At 38.2% G+C, this 19,956-nt stretch overlaps 1 protein-coding gene and 1 long non-coding RNA gene across 4 annotated transcripts in view; one reads left to right on the forward strand and one right to left on the reverse strand.

The window, feature by feature from the left end:
• LOC137848075 (uncharacterized) overlaps positions 1 to 19,956 on the reverse strand; it is a 75,000-nt gene that overhangs the window by 48,338 nt on the left and 6,706 nt on the right. The gene's annotated exons all lie outside the window — the stretch shown is intronic.
• On the forward strand, positions 6,415 to 16,660 carry LOC137848356 (uncharacterized). 3 transcript variants are annotated; one of them, XR_011091308.1, is made up of 5 exons: positions 6,415 to 6,654; positions 6,908 to 7,409; positions 8,007 to 8,153; positions 8,456 to 8,531; positions 10,769 to 16,660. It is a non-coding gene; the product is annotated as an uncharacterized lncRNA (long non-coding RNA). The 3 variants fall into 3 exon arrangements; XR_011091307.1 differs by lacking the exons at positions 8,007 to 8,153; positions 10,769 to 16,660 and adding an exon at positions 7,813 to 7,981 and having other exon boundaries at positions 8,456 to 10,762; XR_011091306.1 differs by lacking the exon at positions 10,769 to 16,660 and having other exon boundaries at positions 8,456 to 10,762.

Here is a 19,956-nt window from a genome sequence, read left to right on the forward strand (position 1 = left end):
TTGGATAAAAACATGCTAAGAAAAAAAAAATCTTTAAATGTTAAGTACATCAGAACCTCCCAACAATAAAATATGTTTGGATCAATATTCCTAGAAAACAACTTGTAATAGATGTTAGGAGAAGCTATTGAATTGGTAAGAAAACACACAAATCAAACCCTTCTAAGTTCCTTCAGTGACAGTGTTCTGAACGTGTAATTAGTTTCAATACATGTGTAATTTTTATCACCAGTCTGAAGAGGGAGATATAATCTGTTTCCATTTATCTCCAAGACTGTGAATACTGTCCATCAGCCTATAAAATATCTTGGTATTGATCACTGAAACAAAACTGCATTAAACAATTTATGCTTTACATTACTGCATATCATGATTTGAACCATTAAAAATGATCATTCATGTGAATGATTTAAATTTTTTCTTATGATGTCATTAAGATCCATGAAGTCAGTCCAGCATGCATTAAAGTCCACAGAAGAGCTTTCATTGGGATCAATGAGCTTTGAATTAAGTCTAGTAATAGCTCATCAGATAAAGGCTCAGAGAAGTTCCCTGAACCTTTATGAACCTTCATGAAAGCAGTTTTTCTGAACACTGTGAATTTCCTCTAAAGATGCCTATCTTTAAAAGTAGTTGCACATAAACTATGCAGACTAATTTCTCACTCCACTGGCCTCATCAGAATGATGTGACATTTGCTATGGAAGAACAAAGGGATATGTAAACCTGAATCAGAAACTTACTTATTGTCTGTGTAAGATAATGATATAAGATATATGCACCTGGTGTATATTGTAGTATAGGTATATAGGTATATTGTAGTGTACCTATCGGTATATTGTAGTAAAACATTTAGAATTGAAGACAAGAAAACCATCACACCTGATTAACTTTCTTAAATTTTCACATGGAGGTTTTCTTTTGAATGCATCTCAGATCTAGGTAGGCATTCAAAAATGAAGTTTTTGTTGTCTGCTAAGACAGAAGGGAGATCACCTAGCAAACAGTATAACCAAAGAACAACTGGCCATCCCCAAGACTCTGTCTCTGATAGCACAGGAGGCAACTTTACAGGACATGTACAGAGGTGATATATACACAGCCCATGGGAACCAGATCATTAGCTCCTTTAATTCCGTTGAACATACAGGTTGTTCCAACAGTGATGTGATGAGAAAGGAAAGGAAAATTAGGTCACTTCTATAGAAGAGATGATATGAAAGGTAGGATAAATCTGACAAAGTCACAGGAGAGACTGAGTTACATTTATCTAACACTACATGAGTCCCTATTGAGGCCTATCATGTAGGGATTTAAAATGCTTTAATTTAACTCAGAGGCTGCATTTATCTAAGTGCAGGGCCTGTAGAGACACCTAAATCTCTCCTGTTTCAATTGTTGTGAAAAAACGTAAAATCCATGGAGTAATGAACAGAACCATAAGACACGTATTTTTTCCATGTGCATTGAAATGCTTGACATTACTCAGACTAGTACTGCATAATCAGCAGTCATAAAAAGCCAAGGTGGACTTTTAAAATTGAAAGCTTCTTACATGCATTTTGAACCTCTGTGGCTTGAACCTGGCTTGTAGGGCTTTCCAAATATCAGCCTTCTAATTCATGAAACAATCTTTTTATGAAGTTCTTTTGAATAAAAGATTGGCCTGCCAATAACATATATTCATCACAAGCCTTCTCTCTATAGCCTACAAATGTGTCCAATTATTTCACTTAATTAACTGGCACAGCATAACAATTTCAATCTCTTTTTACAGTATGTTCTCTCCTCTTCCAAAGGTCAAGATTAAGCAGGACAGATGTCTGAGAAATGATCCTTTGCAACTGTTTTTAGCCCATCTGGCAGCTGTTTATGAGAATCATTGTACAGCTTTTAATTATTCCTTTTTAAATTATGCAAACTAAAATAAATTTTCTAACCATAATTCTCATTTAAAATAAATAAATAAATAAATAAATGAAAGAGCTACATAAGTAAGTAACAGCTAACCTTTAAAAACTTCCCTTTAGCCAAGAACCAGCAGTTCACTGGAATGACCTTACATCAAAACAACTATAATTGCTTTAATTTTGTACTCATATTTCACAGGAAATGGCACATTGGTGACTTTGTTCCATGAAACTTGACACAGACAATAGTAATGATGAAGTGATAAAATTACATGTATAAGTATTAAATCCTAAATCATAAGACACTTACCTACGTAAAAAATAAGAACTGGGCTCTACAGAGCTCTTCCCTCTTCAGAATACATAAAGTATTCTTCAAAACATGAAGATAGCTGAAGAGGTTTGAGCACATCCTCAAAAGTATTTTGAACCTCCCTTGTGGTTTATTACCATGTTTTTGGTCCACCAGGAGTGCAGAAAAGTGATTTTTCTCCTGCTGTATCTGTCCCTGCTAAAACAACAATCAACTGCAGTGGGGTCATGGGACTGGGTGTAAAGTGTGGCTATTTCCTCATGTTTCTTTGCTTAACTTTCAAGTTTTTCCCATACTGATTTGAAAAGGCTTCTAAAGTTCTAACATGTCTATAGCAGACTTCAAAGATTTCTTCTGGGTTAGTCTACATCATCTGCAGATGCCCCTTTGCTAGTCTGTGAAACATTTTAGTTTGAGTAAAGAGGCCCACTTACTTAGAGAGGGATATATGAAGAAGCTGAGGTGGTTTCTTTCAAGTACGTAAATGATAATGAAACTACAGTGAATGCCATGCATTCTTCTTTCCATACGCACTGCAAAAATATCTTGTAATAATTTAACTCCCTTGATAACTGTCCTTTCCCAGTTAACTCATTAATCTCTGTTAGAAATCACTAATGCGAACATTTTCCCATTCTTGAAAAAATGTAAGGAAAGAAGAAATTAACAGATTCAAAATGGATTTGTTAAATGAAGTTACTACATCGCTTCACATTCTGTATGCATATTAAAAAATAAACAAAGATATAAATGTTGAATCTATGTTTGGATACTAAACTGTTAGGTCAGTAAATAATATGAAGGATGTGCAACAAACTTATGGGCGAGTAGTTTCACATTGGTGGATTTTACTGCTTTTTACTATTGTTTAGAAGACTATGGTGTTTGCTTATTTTAAATGGACACCTTATCACAGGTAAAGAGATTGCATTGAACAGGTTCAATTCCTAGGCCCTTTGATACAATCAAAGGAAGAAATTAAATATACCCTTTAAGAGGAAAGCAGCATTTTGACTGTGCTTTGGTATTTGGCTGCCAAAACACAGGGAACTTAAATTTGTGCTCTTGAGTTCCAGGGCTGGGCTGTGAATTGAACTTGTTCCTAAAATTATGACTGTCTTCGTTTGACTAGCTTGTTCTGATCTCCTTTAAATTACCTCTGAAATACCAAAGATTATTTATAGCATTTTGTTTGGTGCTAAGAAGTCTCCATTGCATTAATCATTTGCAATAGAAATACTTTAAAAAACAATGCAGACATATCAGAGATGTGAACATAATACTAAGCAGTATATTGCCTGGATAGAGCCTACATGAATTTAGGAGTTAACATTGATAGTGTTATAACTAATGGAAATATTCTAACATGTACTCCTTGACCTCATTTCCAGCTCACTGCGTAGGTTATTCTTAGCACCTCAGAAGAGGAAAACATGGAAAAAAATATCATGTACTGATTTCTCTACCAGTGCATATCAGCCACAAGAGACTTTAATGAACAATTTTGAGAAATTAGAATGTAATACTGCAAGTGACCTGAAGGATGTGGGAACCTTGTGATGCAAGAGATAGAAGCAATGGGATATCATTGGTCATGATGTCATAGGAGGGAAAGAAAAAAGAAAAGAGAAAGAGAGAATAACCAACTGTGTTTACTTGGTCCCTTCTGTATCTTGTAGGAAATTACAATGGAATAGATTGTGGCACTGTGTTTCACAAAGTGTCTTCAGTGATTGAAATCCAGCACCCTTCACACAGCCAAACACGTGCAAATAAGCACAGCAAAACAAAGAAGGCTCTCAGGGCCCTGAGTGATGACTTTGATGTGTTTTGAATTTTGAAAGAAGTGTTTGTCCAGAGAAAGATGAAGGCTGGACAGACGTAATGCAGCTGTGAATTTCCAGGAAGACTTGATGCCTTGCAGTTGTAGGCTGGAGAAGAGAACAAGGTGGTGCCACAGCAATCAAGATTAAAGGTCTTAGAGCTGTTTAGTTTGGCTGGGTTTCACTGCCAACATGAATGAATACTGCTATTTATTTTAACAGTTCTAGCTGTGCTCTGTTTATGGCTGTAACATTTTACTTACATTATTTCCTCTCTTCCCTTCAACTCTCCTTCCCATCCTCTTATTTTACCTACTTCAGTTCCTTTTAACAACTCACAGTATTTTCTCCGTTTATCCTCATTTCCCCAGTGTTACCTGTGCCATTTTCTGTCACAGCAGAATCTCTAAGTCAATAAAGTGATCTCACGCATGAGGTCAAATTATAGCAGCCAGCTTAAAAAGCATTCAAGCCAAGGGTTACTGAATGAAACCCTTTTTCAACTCATGAATAAAATATTCTGGCAGTTTTTTTCATAGTTTAGTGAGATATCATTTTAAAATCACTTGAGAAAGAAATTCAGGAGAGATAGCTATATTTTCTGGGAACTTTGTCGCTCTGGAGTTGAAAGTTCAACATCAGAGTCAGTTTCTGTGTTTTGGCAACATCATCAAAATCAAGGCAATTTCATCCCTAATTGCAAAAGGTTAATTGGGTTATCATGAAAGGCCATCCCTTTTTAAGTATGGATTATTGCTCACAACTTCAAGTTTTATACTGGAAAGATGAACCAGTGGAAATAGATAGTAGGTAGCTATGGAAACAGATAATTTTGGTGACCTGTTACACAAAGCAAACAACAAATGAAAAGAAAATTATCAAAGATGCAGTGAAAGCTAATAATTAAGAGAACTCCCAGATGGAAACACATTCATATAAACTTTATATTGAACACCTGCATGCAATGTTCCTTTTCCCTTATTTTTTTCATGGCAAATTTAGTAAGGAAAGAATAGTGATGCATTTTCATATCAAATATTACTCCTGTCTATCCAACTGAATTTTTGAAAAATATTCATGCTTTTTTGTCTTCAGTTCTCCCCAGGGAACTGACTTTATCTAGGTCTAAATAACTTCTTGCACAGGGTTTTAATGTGTATAGGTGATGTCTTTCACAACAGTGTAGAGTACGTTTGTTACGTAGAAACAATATAGTAGGTGAATAAAGCATAGTTAGTTCAATTTGTGTACTTGTATATATGTGTGGAAAGATTTTTAAAGACATAAAAAGCAAGAAAGTTATTTCTAATTCATTATTATTTTTCCTCTGACTGTAATGGTATACTCCTCTACATAAATCACTGGATTTGTCCAACACTGGAAAATTATTCTTAGTTTCAGTGATAGTAATTTTAATTTTAATACAACATTATTGAAGTCCTAAGAGTGTCCTAAGAGAAGGACAGACTCTCTAATGACTTAATTATGAAAGTGGAATGGAGAAAGTGTAAGCTTACACACAGTTTCCACCTGAACCTTCCTGTTTGTGTTCCTTCCTTAAGACAGAAGGCAGATCAGAGGAGGCACAGAGCCTGCTTGGAGAGAGCTGTGCCACCTGCCTTCATCGGCCCTCTCAGCATTCTCATTTCTAGTGAAGTCAGAGATTGTTTACCTGCAATATGCATGAGAGACACAGTTTCAAGAATAGCAGGTCCTGTCTCAGAGTGCTCTTCTGAGTGCTGTCCTGACCCAATTTCCACGGTTGTGAGGCTGGCACAGGGAACTCAGAGCCTCGTCTCCTCTCCATGCGCAGCCCTGGCAGGAAATCAAATCTCCCTAAACTGTTTATGAATTATTATTATGAACTTTTTCACTTCGTGACTGCAGTCACTGTAACACAGGGTCATCCTCTGCTGCAGTTAATTATTCAAACCAAATTTGCAGGTCTGTACAGGGTTATGCGGTTTGGCTTCAGTTAGATTGATAAAGACCAGCTGTAGATGGAAAACACATTTGCACTAAAAAGGTTCTCTTAATTTGGAATTAAGCAGTCTCTTGCCCCATGATAGAATAACATTCCTTCGGTTAAGGAAAGATAACATAATTTAATGTTACTTTTTGCCATGTATAATGCATGATCTGTCGACACATACGGCATATTTTTTACTCTAGTTTTCTTTTGTAGAATTATCATGCAGAGAACTCAAAAAGAAACCTCGGAGAGACAAGGATGAAGGCTTTTCAGTAAAATAATCTGTTAATAGATTAAATTTCCCAAAGGTGATTATTAAATTAACTCAGCCTGGATGACCTTTGGATGATGCTGGAAGATTTTTTTTTTCTTAATAAACCTTTGCACCATGACCAGAACAGTGCTCATAAAGCAAGGGAATTCCGACTGGTACAACTTTCTTTAACTTGAGATAAAGTAATTTTTTTTTTTCTCAGGTTCTCTGAGGACTTCACCACTGTTAACCTGCTTTACGTAGATTTTTCTTGGACTCAGTGGTGAGAAACCTTTACTAAATAGAGAAAGAAGTGGGAGGAGGAGAAGGCCAGATGGGAGATTGCCAGCAGGACCAGAGCACAAAGAGCAAGAAAAAGCAAGGTGAGAATACCCAAGGAATAACAATTTGAAGGAAAACATTAGGCCTTTCAAACAGATACCAGATTCACTGTTGAAACATAATGCTGAGACCAACTCTATTCTGAGCAAAAAAGACACATGATTGAGTGGGTTTCAGAAAGGCCCAGTGAGTGCATGGAGATCACATTAACTGAAGGAAGAGATGTATTTTGTACAGATTATTTAACTTTTTTTTTTTTCTTTCATTTTTCTTACTTTATTTTATTTTACACAGGTGCCGTCCTGATGACCACGAAGTCTTTCCATCAACAGTTGTTCCCTCCAAATAAAGGAAAATAGTCTTAAAGGCATATTTCTTGTTTCATCATTGGGTTAGAAATTTGTGACTGACTGCTGCAACATGTGGCTGGTGCCCTTTGTTGATGACTAGCTGATTGTTGGGGGCATTATATTCTTGTAAACAGTTTTCAGCTGCCTGTTCCATGAGCCAGCCGCCTTACCCCGATGATTGAGCCATTATTCCTGCTAAGTGCTGCTGCAGTTTTGTCATTCCTGAATAAGACACGTTCTCTGTTCTTATGTTTGCAGTGGTTTTGGTTGTGTGCCAACTTTTTGAAGAGGGTTTGATCTGCGATTTGAAATACTTGGCGTTTCCTAAGTAATTGGATGATTTTTGAGACTCGGGCTGTGCAGAGCTTTCAGTTTTCGGATATTTGATATTTTCCAAGGATTACATTACAGGCTATAGTGCTGACATGTTTTCAGGAGCAAACAAGGTGGGTGAAGTTGGTGAGAAACAGTGTTTGTGGGAAAGTGGATAGGGAAAGGGAAAAAGCAGTAAAACTGCACTCCTAGGGCATTGCTCTTAGTTTGTTTGCAATGGCTGACAGGTCTGAAGTGCAAACACTTCCTGAATTCTGTTAAATATAAACATTTTATGTGCTTAAAATTTTGTAAGGGGAGAAAATACGAGACTTGTATTTTGTACTGTCCTCCACTCTGGCTTCAGTGCAACAAAGCAAGGCCGGGGGAAGTTTTTGTGCATTTTGTTTTGTTTTGCTCTATTGGCCTTTGTGGCAATTTCTGTTTTAAAAGTGTTAGTGGTGTTTGATCCCTTTTGCAGTTGAGCAGGTAGGAAATAAGGTACTTTCTCCACTTAGCTGCAGTCATTTCTTCCAGGTCAGAAAAGGTCCCTGAATAGCTTTTTGTCTTTGCCAAGGACAACTGGAAATCAGCACAATCAAGTCGTATGTAATGCACAGACAGAAACAAACTCAGACTGTCCTCCTCGTTAAGTTTAAAGAGAAGCAAGGTCTTGTTTACCGACAGGAACGGCTGGCGGGGCAAGGTTAGTGAATTATCATCTCTTCCAGGCCTTATCTTTCTGCCTGCACTCTGTCAAACTTCTGCTGAACAGAACAGAAGTCATGCCACTGTATTACCCCCTCTAAGCCTGCAAATTTGACACCATGTAGATGCTGTGCAGGCTTCGGTATGAAGTGTACTGGCTTCCCCCAAAGGTGAGCCCAGCATGCAATGATTATGATCTTACATTTTCAACTACTCACAGAAATGTCTCATCTCCCATATTTTATCCAGCTTCAGAGAAAATAAATTCTAAAATCTTTGTGCTAAGGTAAGATGCACAGGGTTTCCAATAGGGTGTTTATGTTCTCTGTTACTCTACTACTGAATCGCATATAACTACATTACTCAGTGTTCAGAAAAATAGATAGCAAACTGTAGTGTTCCAGTGTTTATGATGTGATTAAAATTACTGGTTGCATAAAGCCTTGTATGGATTTTATCTCTTTTTCCCCAGGAATATGACGAGTTTGGGGACCCATCTTCACAGAGCCAACTGGAGGATCAAGGCTTACCTAGATGGGAAGCAGGGGGTAACAAAATCATTGCCATAGTTTCACTCACCTACTCACCAAAAGTTACGTATCCAAGTCAAAACATAACCAGAAATGAAGGGAAAAGGGAGATCAGCTGGTCAGAGAGAACATCAGAGACAACATCCCTACTGCATTTACATCAGGTCACACAGCAATTTTCTGATAACCTGCACAGCCTCATTCTTCCATGAAATATGCTGTTCAAATCAGAATAAAAACTTAGTGCCTATGTGCATTTGCAGTACAGAAAAGATAGTTTATGCAAGCTATTAATTCAGTATTTTGACAGAATTACTGCAATTTGTGTGAATGTTGTTTTGATAAGTGCAGAAGACACTCATCCAAAAGAGACTACCACAGCAGCATTTCATGAGCTAGCAAAGTGACATAAAATAAATATGGAAAATGCTCTTGTGTCATCTTAGAAGCCAGTTAATGTACTGTCATTAACAACACTGAAAAAAAAAAAAAAAAAAAAAAAAGTAGCATGCTTAAAACCTCGATGCCTCACTTTAATTAGCTTTGTAATTTGATGGGGTTGTATAATTTAAAATTCATTCAGGTGCCATTTAGACTGGAGGGAAAAAAAATCAGTTTCTATTTATAATTAGAAATTTATGAGCTGGCTATAAACCCAACACTTAAACTAAAGCATTTATGGAAACACTTTTGCTATGGAGTTTGCTCCCAATCCAGTTGGAATGGATGGCCACCTCTCCATCACCTGCCACAGCTTGCCAGCTTTTTGCCTTAAAATCCCTTTTGGCAGCAAGCACCAGGACAGTCTGAGAGGGGGGGAAGATTTTCATGCTATAATCAAGCCCACTGAAACCTGAAAGTGGCAAACCCTTAAAGCAGTAAGGTAGCATAAGGAAGACTGGCAGGAAGATACAGTGGAAATGATGCAGAAAACAAGAAAATCATGTTGTAAGAGAAATAATAATCAAAGGAAGCAGGAGGCACAGTGCAGCATCCTGGCAGATCTGGATCTGTGTTGGCAGGAAGGTGTCAGCGGGCAAAACTGATGGAGAAATGTCACAAGAGTAGGGGCAGTGAAGTGCTTATTGCCGATCAGCCCATGTAAACAGTTTCCTTCCAGAACGAAGCTAAATTACAAATATTCCTGGGGTTATAAAGAAAACCAAAACTCTGCAAGTATGAGTTCCCAAATAATTCAAAACAATATGGAAAACAAAAATGAAAAAAATAAAATGCCGGAGCAGATATTAAAGACTTCACAATTATCTCCTTTAAAAGCACGCATGCGAGACACTTAATTGCAGGGTAGAAATACTTGCAAGTTAATAATGAAAATGTGGAATATTTACCATCTCTGTTATCAGCCAAGCCTTGGAGCTGGCAGTCAGAAAAAAGACTGGAGTTAAAGGCTTGTTGTTAGCTTGAGAAGCATGTTTCTGTCTGAAAACCTAGCCATTACTGTTGACCATGCTCTCCTTTTATGAAGTGATGCTTTTTGCAGCCCTGTAGCCCAGCAAATGCAGCACAGCTATTGCTAGCAACATAATAATAAATTACTGCACTTATGGTGTATTCCTGTTATGCCCATAACAAATACTATGAACGCAGATCATAGGGTAAAAGATATTTACTTATTTTTTTGTGTGTGTGGTTTTTTGTTTTGTTTTGTTTTGTTTTTTGTTTTTGTTTTTGTTTTTTTTCTATCAGAACATAGTAGTGATTACTGCATGAGAAAGTGGAAGTTCTTAAATTACTCTCAAGGAATAATTTGCATCACTTTACTCGAACATCAGAGATTAGGGCGAAGCAGCAGCAGTTCAGCCAAGGAGTTGACTATGTGCACTCAGCATCTCATCTGGACTTAGAAATCACATAGATAAGACAGTAGAGGCAATGTTGCAGGGAATTGGCCCTAGTAGTGCTAAGAAATGCATAGGGAAACTGATTCTGGAAAGCAGGCCCTAAGCTTGGACAAATTAGTCCCAGCAGTGCCAGGATGGTCCCATCAGAACACCTTGCTCCCATCTGGCAGCTTCAATGTGCTTCTGCTTCCACATCCCTGTATGAAGCTGACGCTTGTTTGCAAACCCTGCAAATCCCCAGAGCGGGTGGGACGTCTGGGCAGCCACGCAGCGGGCAGCCCGGCTGTAATCATGAGTTCGCTGTGGATTTGCTGATTCGATCAATGTGATCTTTCTGCTCTGCTACCTGCTTTCCTAATCTGATTTCCTCATCCCTAACCTGCTTGTTCCCAGTACAGAGAATGCATTTGTTTCAACATGAAAAAGCAGTCGTTCCTAAATCTGGAGCTGATTACACCAAGGCAGATCCTACGGGGCGTTTCGGGAAGCACCCATTAGCAAACCAGAGCACTGATTCCTGTCCTCACGGGTGGGGGTGCTTGCTGCCCCTCTGCGCACAGCCAGATGGACATCGGCACTCTGCTCCTAGGATCATCACCAGCAGGAGACCAGACCCCAGGCAAGGCCTACACCCTGTTGACACCACAGATTTTGACAGCACATTTCCACTCTCTGCTTGCCAGTGGGTACCGTCACACTGTTTTGGGTGGGGGGCTCCTGCCTGGGACTTCTGGCTCCATAAGCCCTACAAGAAGCAGTGCACAAACATCCTCCTCCTGCCTCGGAAAGGGAAGGAATCATCAAGCAGGATTTCTGAGGATCTCAGTCTTGTAGTCTAGCACAAAAAAGTATCTAAACTGTTATGGATGGTGATGGACATCGTATTGCTAATGTGATGCAACCTATCAGGCAGGACTGCAAGAAACCTGGTAAAACCATCAGCTCTAGAGACTGACTATGCACTCCCTGTTCTTTTTTCGAATAAGAGTGCAGGTCTGCTCTGGTTCTGTAGCTGACAGTGTCCATTACTGCATTAGCAGCAAATTATGCCACTTACAGAAAAGCACCTAAGCTTTCAAACCACCTATGTCACAACTACTCAGTATTTTCAGTTCATTTTCACAAGCTGTCTTTGTCAGAAAGCCAGTAACAAAGATGCAGTACCGAGCATTTAGCACTTGGGCAGCTATGTGGACAACAATGCTGTGAACAAGTGTGGGGAGGCTGGGATGTTTATTTTGAACCTAATTTTGTTTGCACACTTCCCTGTGTGCAGCATAAACTACTCACTCAAAACATTTCAATCCAGAAACAGCCAGGTGGGCTGTGGTGGGGTCATTGCATACATTCAGCTTTGCAATGTTGCTGCTTCATTTGGATTCACTTGTGTGGTCCTTCACATTAAGTCCCCTCTCCCAATGAGGTGCTATCAGTGCAAGACAAGCACACGGCAGAAGTGGATGCAAGTCAGAAAGATTCATGGAAAGCTCTCTATCTGCTCACAGCCTCCCCCTTATTTGTTATGTGTTATTGCTGGTCATCTTCTGGTGCTGTACAGCTCTTCCAGCCGCACGGTGACTGATGTCCACCTTCCCGCGGAGTGATGCTGGCTGTCACACTCAGCCTGCTGCATCCCTGCCTCTCCGAATTTCTTCTGACATCTCTGCTCTGCCACAACACCTCCTAATAAGCAGGTCACGTAGTGGGAAATGACTTGGTAGGAGAACGCAGTCAGATGAAAGATAGACCTGAGTGAGGATCTCTGATGGATTGAAAAGGACTCCATTTCACACAGTGCTGCTTGAGTTGCTCTCCTGCAGAGACAAGTAATTCATCCTGAACAGATGATCGCTGCTTTCCTATGAGATCTGAGAATCAAGGGAAAAACTAGATAACAGCTTTCCAGATACTTTAATCTATGTATGAGGTTAATTTTCCTAGTCTAGTGAAAATCTGAAGCTGCCAGAGGAAAAAAAAAAAAAAAAAAGAAAGAAAGAGAAAAAAAAAAAAAAAAAAGAGCTCTAAGTCATAGTATCAGAATTAAAATGACTTCAGAATCCAGATTTTGATTTCTGGTGAAAGCATGAAGAATTTAACATGACTTAAAAGATACAGAGAGCACAGATTAAATGAATTTAGCAAATACACTCTGAATGAGATACAGAGCTAAAAGAAGACCTTGCAATGAATATTGGCATCATATCAAGCCTAACTTGTGTGCGTTTTCTTGCACTCTTCCTGGTTTGATGGCTCTGGCATTCCTGAATTGGCAGTGGCCAGACTTCAAAAGGAAGCTGTGCATGGGCTGTCTTGGTTCGTGGTGGCTAAGGCTGCTAATGGCTACCCCGGGGCAGTCACCAGCTGAATGCATTTGCATGGATCTACATTGCCTATTCCATCCTTAGACACAATTAGTATGAATTATTCTTCATACTGCCCAAGGATCCACATTGTTTGTCTTTGTGCCCAGCCCCTTCACAGATTTGCCCTGCTGGGCTAGATGCTAGATTTTTTTAGGCGCTGTGAAACCTACATGGAGCTGCACAGTGTGCCCTTTTCACTTTGGCACAAAAATCTAGGTTCCTTTAAAAATGCTGTCCTTAGGACTTACACTGTCCAACATAGCCCAGCATCAATCAAGTTAAAAACCTTTGTTCCTTTGCCTGTAGGTGTTGTCCTCTGTAGCTAGCACGAAATTCTTCTGTCAGTTCTCTCATTTATTTCAGCAAACTCTTTCTCTCTCTTCTGAACAGTTTTGTCATTTTGGCCTTATCTTTGGCTAGAGGTTAAGAAAACTCTTCTGTCTGATGTTGATCGGCCAGCAGGGAATGCTTACAGCATCAGCTAGCCAGCCCCTGCTCTACCTCCCAAGAAACAAAACAAGTCATTCTCCAAGCCAGCTTCCCACAGCCTGGAGGGCCTGGGATTTACAGCCTGTTTGAACTCTCCCAGATGGTAACACACCAGGCTGCTGCAACACCACGCTTGGTGGCTAGTCCAAAGACACTTCCTCATGCTGATTTATTTGTTCTCTCAGCTTCAACAAGATACTTTTCTGTGTTTCTCTCTGCTCTCTGGCATTTTCCCTCCACTTCCAAAGACTATACAAATTATGCCCTGTACAAATTATACCCTGTACCATTCTTGTCCACCTATCAAAACACATACATCTGAAAAAAAAAAAAAAAAGTCCTATGTGATTAAATGGATCAGATCTATTCGATATTTCACACCTATGAGTTTAATCAGATCCAGTAAAAGCTTTCTCACAGCTCCCTGTGCTATTTTTTCTCTTGTGTTCGAGCTTGAAAGGAATAAGGAACAGGAAAGCAAGTGCAGAAAGCTTGTTCAAGGTATGTGGACTACCAGGTATGCCCCACAGACCAGCAGCTATGTGAATAATAAGGTGACTGTCAACAGTTAACACATATATGTCTATGCCTGGGAACTCTGCAGTTTTTACTTTTGTGGGTTTTATTCAGATACGACATACATAGTAGTCATAATAACTTTGGAGCAAAACCATTTGTGTCTTAATTATATGAAACATGCTGTTCAGAAAGAAGACAGCTTGTAGACTTTGGAAAGCACTTCAGATATGCTTTGAGCTTATAGGATCAGTCTGGCATTAAAAACAAAGGAGGCAGTGTATGTGTGTGCATTTATATAAAAATAAATTATCATACAGCCCTTTACTGCACAGTTCCTGATAATTCCTTCAGTTTTAATGCATTAGCAAAGAAAATGAGGAAGTGACTATCAAAGGGTGAAAGGATAAATGGCAATCCTTTCAACTCTATGAGGAGTCAGGAAACCCCATCATCTGCACAGTGTAGCTCTGCTTTGACAATCTCCTGGGAGGCTCTTGAAGACACTGTTGGGTTGATACCAGCCTTATCATATGGAACCAGGACAACAGTTTGGAAGGAACAGAAGCAAAGCCAGAATATATTCACGAAAATGGAATGGAATGAAATGAAGCAAAAACCTAAAAAAAAAGAAAAAAAAAATAGTTTCAAAGAAGCCTTTTCAATTAAAACATAAAAATTAAAAATGTTCTATTACTCAAGGGCATAAAGGGAGGCAGAAATATTGAACAGAAATTTTCCAGATGAATCATGCAAGATTTACAGTTATTAAAGGTTTTTGTTGCTGTCATTTATGAATGTTTCTAAAGGGAGTACTTTAATTTATACGCTCGTTAGAAATATTTTTTTCTTTTTCTTTTCTTTTTTTTTTCTTTTCTTTTTTCTTTTTCCCCAATATGCAACCTAGTAAGAATTCATATATTTCCTATGCCAATCTACAAAAACACTTATCCTTTCTTTCATTCTTTCTGGTCCTTTGCTACCTAATTTAGACTAATTTAGATGCCTCTGCCTCTGAAATTCTACCTGTAAACACCAAAAGACATGAAAGTAAACAACATTTTCAAATATAATTTTGCCCTCTAAAAACTTTAGAAGATTTGTTAATCTGCCTCAGAATGAAATCTTCCTCACCTCTTTGCAAAACAGCTAAGGAAATAATTTTTTTTTGTTTGTTTGTTTGTTTTTTCAAGCAGAAATTAAGAAAGAGACAAAAAGTTGCTTTCCTTCACCAGGTCTGTGACAGAACTAACGATGGAACCCAAAGCTTGTTACAACAAAACCTCTCACCATCACATTTTCCTGGTCTCTCCATGCTTTAACTCAAAATGAAGAACTCTGGGTTCTTCTAATGAATGCTCATATTGAATTCTTCCAATTAATCTCATGTTGTGACAGTATGGCAGAGGAAGAAGCAGTTGCCACCGGATCTCCACCCCGTGTATCACACTGAGCGTCACCATTTGGGACAGCTAGCTGTCATGGAGAATGTGCATGCACACGCACAAGACCAGAAACCTGATTCTTGCCTTGAGATTCTTAGATTCCTTCAACTCCTTGTTTTAAAGTAATTTTCCGATGAAGTTCTCATATAACTGCTGGATATTAATTGATGAACTATATCTCATTTCTCTGCTACTTTTAAAACTTTTTTTTTTTTTGGTATTGCAATACAGTTTGTTTGTTTGTTCTTGGCATATGATCTGCCTAAAGCTATTTCTTCTTTATTGCTGTACATAAAGTCTTAAAAAGTTATTTTCTCAGCCAAAGAACTCATTTAAAGTCAATTGCACTTTTCCATGAGAAAAAAAAAAAATAAAAGCAGGGTGTTGTCCCAATGAACTTTGAGTGTCTTTCAAATCTTAAGAGCATTCCACACCACCTATAAATCTAGCTGCTGTTCTATTTGATTAAAAACTGCATTTTTCAAATTAAATTGCTATGGTGGGTAAGCTGTAGGATATTTTAGTTCCTATATACCTGTGCATAGTCTCCACTCTGTAAATCTCACCTCCCATTTCCTTTCTTTAATAAGCTGGCAAGACATCTGTGAAGAATTTAAACTACATATCCAACAGGAAATATTGGGATTTCCCAATTGGACCAAGCTCAGGCCAACTGAGTCTGGCACTTTATCTCTGACAAATATTTTATTTTTGGTAAATGTTCTGCCCTCTATGAATTGTTTTTAGGCTTGTGACATTTTGTCACAGCATTCCAAGTGAAAAAGTGGTGACTTCCTCTTAATCGCATTAAAGGACCCCATTGTTATTCTGTGTTAAGACAGCAAAAAATATTGATCTGTCTCCAAAATGTATTTTACCTACTTTCATTATCTATATCTATACCCACATCTATATTTGTATCAATATGTCTATGCTACTTGCTTTTTCTGTAACACTGTATGTTAAGTTATTGCAACTGCAACACCCAAAGTAAATAAATGCATGTTTAAATCCCTAATCACAGTGATTTCAATCCTGTGCAATCAGTGACTGTACTTATAAACAAAATTCCATGATAAATTTAATTTCTTTTCAAGCGATGGATTATCATACCTTCTGTAAATGTTTTTGAAATAGAATCAGTGAACATATTTAAGAATTTTGATAGCTATGTCTAAATCAGGAGCCTCAAAAGCAGGCAAATCTTATTCTCCTCCTACTGTCTACGCAAGCAGAGAGACTTGAAGTGAAGTCCAGGTCATCCACAGTTTAGATGCTGAAGGTCGTCTTGGTCAGAATGATATGAGTCAGTTCTCACCACCTTGAATCTTGCCCTTGGATTTTGTATTACAGTTTTCAGTGTTTGGTATAAAAGGTATTAATTAACAGATCAATTTATTAGATTAATATCTGCAGATTAAGATCTCCAGAAAAAAAAAAAAAAAAAAAAAAAAAAAAAAAAAAAAAAAAAAAAAAAAACCATCAGACAATCTACAAAACACCATTGGACACACACACAAACAAAAAAATCCCTCAATATATGAAGCCAGTTAAAATATCCCCCAAAATTCTTTAAAATTAATCTAGCACATATTGGTGGATACTGTTACTGTAGCTGGCTGCCTTACCAGGTATGCCTGTGGGCACCTCATAAACAAACTCATGCATTGTGGAGCTCTCTCTGTTGTATTTAGGGAGGCTGAGACTTTGGGGTGGTTCGATTTCCTAGCTACAGCTCAGATAAATGCTAGAGCTCTGAAATGTTACACAGCAGCTCTTTGTATTTTCTGTTCAAACAGCGACAGAATTTCTTTCCAAGGATCACTTAAAATTTGTGATAATATTTCCAGAAACTCAACAGACTTTACAATTATGTTAGACATTCTGAAATAAAAGCATAATGAGAAGTAGAGTTCTTCTGTGCATTTTATTTCTATTGCATACCTTATGAGTCTAGAATAAACGGGGCATGTAAATCTTAGAAAGGCATTTGATTTTTCATCATAATGCACTGACAGCAGAGATGTTGTTTACATCTTTAACTTAATGGAAGGGGGGAACTGTCTTTTTGGCTTACTGTCTCTGTAACAGCCAGGAGCAGGGTGAGTAGTTTGTGGGTGAATAGCGCCAGTGCCATATATTTGGCTTTAATCACAGTGTCTTGATGGAAGAACCACTTAACTACCAGTTGATTGAGAATCAAGCAAAGGACAGGAGAAATTGGTGTGGTGGTGCTTTTCCCTTCTAGGCTGTTTTCGTTCTTTCTAGTGTCTGCTTCCTTCCTTCCTTCCTTCAGACCTCTAATATTTTTCATCCTCTTTGGTGATGGGGGTGGAGAGCCAGCATAACACTGGTGAAATTCAGTCCTAACCTACCTCTGGCTTGTGATAGAAGAGTCTCAGCACTTCAGGGCTTTGCTGATTTCCTTGTCATATAGGTTGTTCAGACTCAAAAAACTTGGAAAAAAAAAAAAAAGGAAAAAAAAAAAGTGCGAGTATATCATTTATATTCGGTTCAGCATGAATATGATGTGATAAACAGATCACAGAAGCTTACATCAAAATGTTCCTGCAGCCAGACAGGGGAGAAATACACCCACCTTTGAGAAAATTTCTCTGAAATTGAAAGATGTTTTAATAACACAGATTTTTTTTCTGGCATTCTGCATTGCATTAAGTAGGTGTTATTTCAAGATGTATTACATATTCAACCTGCTGTATCAGGTGTCCTGGCCAAAAAATAAAAGATTCAGAGCTCAGGGATATCTGTAGCACTGACATAGGTGTGAGAAGAAAGGTGGGGATGTGGAGCTGATGCAGTCACAAGCAGTAGTAATAACAGAGGAGGAAAAGAGGAGGTATAGTCCTTCTCAGCCTGCTTCCAAATCTGTGTCTGGATAGGATAGACTTAATATTTACTGCATGTCATTCACCCGTGCATCCAAAAGTAGGAAAGAAATAACATGTAAAAATTGTATCGTGGATCTAGCAGACCAGAATGATGTTGTGCATATCATTCCAGCTAAATTTCATTCCAGCAGCACCTCGTATTGCAAACTGAAAATAGATATTTACTCACTGCCAGACTAGTACAAAACAAAGTTTGAGAAAAGCTACTCATGATTTGCATTTAATGTATCAGAGTGCAGCCACTTTTACCTTCCATGTAACCTTTACAAAGGTTAAATACCGCATAGTTCATAAAGTGGTCTAACATAACAAATCTTCTCCCTTTTATTTAAATGAGCAGGTGCTTGTTCATATTCACAGAGTTGTGTTCATGGACCATCAGTGGAGGGGCAACACGGGGCCATGCACCCAGATCTTCTTCCCACTTGTTCTGCCAGCACTGCTGACGGAGCAATGCCTCTCTGGCTTAATCCAGCAGGCAGCTCAGCACCACGCAGTGGGTTGGGGGGAGCACCATTAGTGAGATGGAGGAGGTAATTGGGGAAAAAAATATAGTAGAACTTGTGGATTAAGATAATGACATTTTAACATGAGAGAAAAGGGAAAGAAAAAGAGAGAGAGAGAGTAGATCCAAAATACTTGAGGTGCCCACTGTCCTAGGCACTTGACCATACTATCCTACATATGCTGCCACTCGTAACTATCATGCCAGGGGCAAATCTCTGTGTGGCATTCCTTAATAGTTTAACCTGAAACACATTCAGGAGACAGACCAACAGGAATCCGCCAGTTTGAGCATCCCAAGGATTTTCAGAATTTTCAGGTGTTATTGTAACTGGTCTGGCAGAGGAGGGGAAGGGAAAAGGGAAGGGGAAGGTGAAAGGGAAGGGAAAGAAGGGGAAGGTGTCCTCCAGAGATTAGCTTCTGAAGTATGAAGGTGAGAGCAATACTAGATGAAGCTCCCAGTTGGTGTAACATAAGCAATGGTTATGTATGTAACAAACTGAGTAAACCAAAAGCAACCCTAAGCCAGCCATCAGATGTGACAAACAGTGGGAGAGGAGTTACATAAAACAACCTTGTGAGCAAATAAATAAACTTGGGGAGTAAATAAATCAACATTGTGATCAGCAGCTCTTAAATGAATACAGTACTTATAACAAACTATTTTTAAAAATGTTACAACACACAGATCTTTTTCTTTCCTTCCTCTTCTTCTCCTTCTTCTTCTTTCCTTTTTTTTCTTTCTCTTTTTCTTTTCCTTTTTCTTTTCCTTTTCCATTTTTCTCTCTTTTCCTTTATCTTTTTTTTTCTTTCTCTTGTTCTTTTTCTTTTTTCCTTTCCCCTTTCCATTTCCTTTCCCTTTCCCTTTTCCTTTCCTTTTCCTTTTTTTTTTTTTTTTCAAATCTTCCGCACAACAACATTTATTATTTATGTTCTTTGGGGCATTTTGGCAGGAATAATTATATAGCTTTCTGTGGTTGTGGGAGAAAATCTTCACTGTAAACAAAATCTTCAGCCTGGGAATAGATGATTTTACCTCACTATAGGGAAAATGTTGCTTCTCATTTAGACCTCCCAGTTCAAATACTTAATCTTCTATTTCTAGGGAAAAAAAAAAAAAAAAAAAAAAAAAAAAAAAAAAAAAAAAAAAACAGCTATTCAAACTATGGGAGTGGCTGGATTTATTTTTTTTAATAGTTTTTTGTTTTGTTTTGTTTTTTATTGAACTTGGCAAAGGGTTTAACAATACAGATATTATTGGGCAGGTAATATTGGGTCTGTAGGGCTCATTAAAATGTTAGCAAATTTGAAGGGTATCAAGGCACTTTGTCCAGGTAAATCATCAGATGCTTTCT

The sequence above is a fragment of the Anas acuta genome, chromosome Z (assembly GCF_963932015.1).
Source record: "Anas acuta chromosome Z, bAnaAcu1.1, whole genome shotgun sequence".
Lineage (NCBI taxonomy): Eukaryota > Metazoa > Chordata > Aves > Anseriformes > Anatidae > Anas > Anas acuta.